A 6,000-nucleotide genomic window follows, 5' to 3' on the forward strand; every position below is an offset into this window, starting at 1 on the left:
TCCCAAGATAATTTTTTAAAGACTGGGCAGCATCATTGTTATATTCTGATATCAGTGGTAGGCATAAAACTTTATTAAATTCCTTAGGCACAGTGATGCAGGGGTGGAAAGTAGGTAAGTGTATTTGTATATTTACTCAAGTGCTGTATTTAAGTACTGTCACGAGGTAGTCTACTTAGTTGACTATTTTTTATTTCAGTATTATCTTAACCCACTTTCAATCAGGTATTTCTCTATAACATTAGATACCCAAGAGAAATGAAAGTAAACAAAGTTAATTGGAAAAAAAACCCCACCCATTTTTATCTATTATTTATTTAGAGTTAAACACTACAAAACCTCTCTGCGGATGTGGTTTTGTCAGATCGGGCCTGGCAACATAAGCAGATGACCCACAGCTGTACTCAGATTTTGATTCAGATGTAGTTAAATCCTGATGGAAATACATGGAATCAGCCTTTTCTAAAGAATCTCTCATGTTAAATAGCCGAATGTGTTCAAACTTTGGCAGGAAGTTACGTGTTCATGTTAGACCTTATGGCTCATAGTACCTGGTAAATAGTTTTCCAGGACCTATTAGTGGACGGTCTGAATGTTTCTGCTACCACTGAGTGCAGCTAACCTTCATGAACCAAGTGTGGATTCAACAGCTATATATTGCAAAATGTGGTGGATTAACATGACCTTTACCGAAGACATCCTGTGAAAAAAAGAAAAAAAAAGCATTTTCTTTGCTACTTCAACCCCCTCTTGTGATGCAGGAGGTCCGTGGCCCTGGGGCAAAAATAAGCCTGTGACCCCCCCTTTGTCCTGGTCTTTGTGAGGTGTGTTTGAACCCTGTCACTTCCAAGTACCCGTCAGGTACAGTGTACAATGTAGACTACATTTAGCAGGTTGTATTTTGTCTAAAAAAAACACACACACCAACCTACTGCTGTGGTATGATTCCTCCTGTGTATCAGTGACTGTGCGGTAATTTGATTAAAGGGGCACTCCACCAATTAAATAACTGATTAGAGCTGCAATAAGTTGATTAATCTGGTATTTGATCAGCAGAAATAGCAACTATTTGGATACTCAAATAATCATTTTTCAAGCAAAAAAATCAGCTTCTCCAGTATGACAGCTTTCTGCTTTTGTTTGTTTTCTGTGATAGTAAACTAAATATCTTTGGGTCATCAACTATTGGTCAGACAAAACTAGACATTTGAAGATGTCACCTTCAACTTGGAAATCCATCCATCCATCCATTGTCTATATTGCTTGTCCTTAAGGGTCGCAGTGGCTGCAGCTGACTTTGTGCGAGCCAGCCAATCGCAGGTCCTCTCTTAGAGACAGACAACCATTCATGCTCACACTCACACCTATCACCGACTAGCCTGCCAGGAGGAAGCCAGAGTATCTGGAGAGCACCCATGCACCCATGAAAATGTCATGGTAAACAATGTTACCAAAGCCTTAGAGTGTGAATCTGGTATTTTGATATGCCATAATTTGATTTATGCCAACTGAAACGTTTTGACTATTAAGACATGCTGACGTTGGTTAATGCTGATAACTTGTGAACAAATACCTGATGAATCTGACGGGTGTAAATGCTGGCTGATGAAGAAGCCAAAGCAACCTGACTAACCAATGAGATCTGAGCCTTTAAAAGTACATATAAATGTGGGCTCACTATTTGGCAAGCAACAGTTTACTGTTATAATTTTTTTTGTTATGTGTTATAACAGCTTATTAAAGATTTAAAAATCATTAACAACCTAATTAACAAACTAATCATAAACCTTTTGTGCATCCTCTGAGAGTAGCCTTCTTGTAAAGCGGTGCCAATAATTGTTAGCTGCAAACTTATAACCAATAAAATAACCCTGATTACAAAGCTTTACCACAAATGCTGAGTTGCAAACATAAATAAAATATGTGGACCATCACCAGGCAGATCGTTTCAGTATTGGAAGTGTAGGATCCAGTGTTTTGGAGCTTCACCTGAACTAAAGGTCAGGTTGTGTCGGCCTCGCTGCATTAATGTTTGATTACTTTTTTCTCCTGCAGGCCCCCAAACTTGGGGAGTGCAACAATAAATCACCTGCGTACCTGTTTAAAGCACAGATTCATAGGTTCACCTTGCAGACACACAATGCTAGAAGTGGAGTAACAAACGTATTTTATTCTTACTCCTTGTATACTAAAAAATCCCACGAGATTGAAGGCTAAAACGAAACTTTCTGTGTTCTGTGTCTGTGTTCACACTGACTTCCTAATCACTGCCCAGTCTTAACGATGATGTTTGTGCCAGTTGCCTTGCTCAAGGCCACAGCAAATTACCATTACAATCATGCACTTCTTGACCTACTAAAGTAAACACTGTGTGTGCATGATGTATGCTCGTTTGTGTCTACAAATGCTGTAGTAGTGAACAGAAGCAGGTGTTCACAGCAAGTTATTTAGGTCACACAGTATCTTCTCTTCGGTGCTGAGTCTCATACTTTCTTACTCTGTGCCATCCTGACACCTCAAAACGGTCTCCCTCTAACTGTAACTTCTGATTTAATAGTAAAATAGGTCCTCCAAAGAGATCAGACCACTTTTGCGTGCTCTTCCCACATGAATTTCAATGAACTGCTGCACTTAAGCGGTTCAGCGCCACAGCCTCCTCCCTCACAAAATGGCCCCAGAAAAACAAGTCGAACAATTAGAGTAATTTTGTAGAAGGACAAATCACAGCGCGCTGCGACAGTGAGTGAGACAGAGAATTATGAAACGTGACACTCGAAAAGCAGTGGTGGGATCCTTTATGCTGTAGACAATAGCCGCTCAGTGTTGCTCTCCCTGTGCTGTATGTACCATATGACATGTTTCTATTAGTAACCCTGTGTCTCACTCTGAGCTCAGCAGCCAGATGGGAACAACAATCACCTCCCCTCCATCATGGACTGACACAAGGTCCTGACACGACGCCTGCCCACAGAAACAAGATTCACACAGTCGCCTGTGTTTTTGTGCTACTTTTCAACAGGAAGATTCAAGGAGGTGATTGCTTTCGTTTCATCAAGTCAATGACAAACATTGATTTGATGCTTTTGTCCCTGGTGCTCAATTCAAACATTGGCCTTTGTGTCATCAAATGTCATCAGTAATGAGCGCTGCTGCCTGCTTGTAGTTGAACAGATATGCTCCTGCAAACTGAAATGTGATTGCTCTGTCCCAGGGGAATGCACTGGGAGAAGATTGTTGGGGGGTATTCAAATGAAATGTCACTATCTCATTCTGTGAAGCTGTATTGATTACTTCGTTAACATGGCACATGCTCAGACAAAGACTGGATGTGTGCATTTCCAGTGGATAGGCTATATTGCACTGTCCATATCTTGATAGGTGGTGAGTAATCATACTCTCAGGGTTCATCTTTATGTCCCGAATATTCATCAAAATCTGGATGCATCGACAAAACTGCAAAGCAATTTGCTTTTGCTCTCATTTTAAAAACACTGTATGACTCATTTGGCTCCTCGTGCCGTTAATGACAAACTTCTGTGAGCCTGTCTGCTTAAATTATGTCTCAAAGCAAAGGCTTTTTTTATTTTGACCTCAAAACATTGTGTTTCATAAACATCAAACAAAAATACTTCAAATAAAAGGCATGTAACCACCACTGACCCTTCAGTGAATTCAAAGAAAATCATCCTGCAGGACGTCTGCAGGGATCTTTGCCATAGGCCATTTGTTAGATGGACGATGAAGGTTTTTGCTTGAAGTTGGTTACCATGTTACTGTGAAAGGTTTCCATGGTACAATGCAGCCCCTTCCCCAGTCTCTCAGTAGGCCTTCAATCCCCATGTGGACCTGAAGAAACCACTTATCACCTTCCCTGGTGGATTGCTGTTAATCTCTCCTCAATGATGAAAGACACAGAGGATTTTGAGGCTACATAAGTGCTCAAGATTAATCTCTATTGACACATCTTTAGCACAGAAGTCATATTTAAGCTTCATTAAAAAAGAACTCCATTTGTTGTGTTTAATTTTGACAGAGGCTTCATCCCACCATGCTCAAAGCATAGGCCCAAAGGACGTTAGTCTAATTGTTCAGAAACAAATGCTGTGGAAATCCCAGTTGGTCTGTAGCTTCATGCCTGTAAGGAATTGTTCAAAACAAACAAAATGTCTTAATTCATTTTCATGTCTGTCTTTTTTCCCTCTACTGTGAGATACAACATTAAATTAAAGGGATTGCTCTTTGAAATGTCAAAATGTAGTGAAAAAATAATTCAAATGTCTTGTTTTGTTTGACTTAAAGTCCACAAACTGAAGATAGCAGAGAAAGAAAGACTGTGTCAGATTGACTGTATTTGGTCTTAAAACATTTTTGTGAATCTATTTTATTCACCTGTGAAATTTTTTATTGACACATTTTCAAATGCTGATATTTTTATGAGTGTATAAAAGATCGTTGGTGCATCAAACAACAGAATTATGCGATAAGACAGATATCATCCAACATTCAAGAGCAGAGGCAGGTGCTGTTTTTTTTTCAAGAGGGCACTGTTGTCGCAACATTGAACCACCCCCCTCCCCTCTCACTCACTCCTCAAAACACACGCGCGCACACACACACACACACACACACACCTCTGTGAGTTTTTTTAATAGCAGGAAAGCTTTGCTTTCAGAATGCTGGTTGCATGCTTATCAGCTCTTCCAGGCCTAAAACTTATCCCGTAAGCAATACAGCAATTGAATACAGAATAGCTTAATTTTTTTGTTGGCATATTTGTTAAAAGTCACGGTGTATAATGTCGAGTACTGTCAAACGCGAAGAATTAGGAACACTATTTCAGCTCACTATTTCACCAGGCTGTGTTTAGGAGTGACAGCTATGCTTCAGAGTGATGTGTTGCTGGATGTAATGAAACATAGACACTCTTTTGCATCCTGACAACCATGAATGCAGCTCTATGCCTTCATACACATGCAGCAGCCACACTGAGAGATTTTTTGTTTGCCTTTTTTCTGCATTAATGGAGGATTTATACAGAGTGAAGGGGGAAAAATGTGTGAGCCAAAGGGGGTTGAGAGGGAGTGTAGACAGGCAGTCAGTCAGTCAGTCTCATATACAGACAGACAGCTATAGTGATTGACTGTCAGTCTGTAGAAATGGGAGGGAGCCTTCTAGTCTTTTCCCTGACAGGCGGCTCTAGTGACAGAGGAAGCCAGTATGGAGGAAGTCATCTGCATCTAAATAAAGACCGCCAATGGCTTTGTTAGAGTCCATTAAGCAAATTGCCATATTTGATAAATGCATCTACCATCTCTTTTTTTTCCACCCATTCGTACAAACCAGCCTGAAGGCAAAATGGCTTTTGTTTGCTTTTCTAAAAAGGGAGAACGCACAGTGAGACATGAGTAAAGACTCCACTGAAGTATCATTTTGATGCAAATTATGAGTGATTTGTGCATTGTGCAATGCATGACATGACTTGCCTCATATCAGGTGCACAATGAAAGTAAATCACTCTCGGCTATATAGACTTGTTTTGATTGAAATGTGGAAATTCATGATTGCTTTTTCTGTGGATGGCACCATCATTGTTATCATTTATTTATTTTTTGTTAGTTTGCACAAGCGGCAAAGTCACGGCTGATTGCTCCACACCCTAGTTTGAATGTTGGTCTTATTTAAACAAGGCAGCTAATTCTAGTTTCTCCTCTCACTTAAAGTGCTAGGTTGTGGCTGAGATTTTGAGGCATCATTAGAGGCAGGTCTCTGTTATCTGTCAAAGCTAAAACAGCTCCAGGTTAATAGCTGCAGTCACTCAGCCTACTGATTCAGCCCTGCTGCTTCCAGAAAGCCTCATTTCCCAGATCCGCAGCTCACTTGCTCTCACTGCTGCTTTTTTCAGCATACCGAGTTGTTAGATTGAAAAACAGCAATGACAATCCCTTAAGACGTGCTTGATGATGATGATTAACTGATAACGAAAACAACACCCCCTACACA

The sequence above is a fragment of the Pempheris klunzingeri genome, chromosome 10 (assembly GCF_042242105.1).
Source record: "Pempheris klunzingeri isolate RE-2024b chromosome 10, fPemKlu1.hap1, whole genome shotgun sequence".
NCBI lineage: Eukaryota > Metazoa > Chordata > Actinopteri > Acropomatiformes > Pempheridae > Pempheris > Pempheris klunzingeri.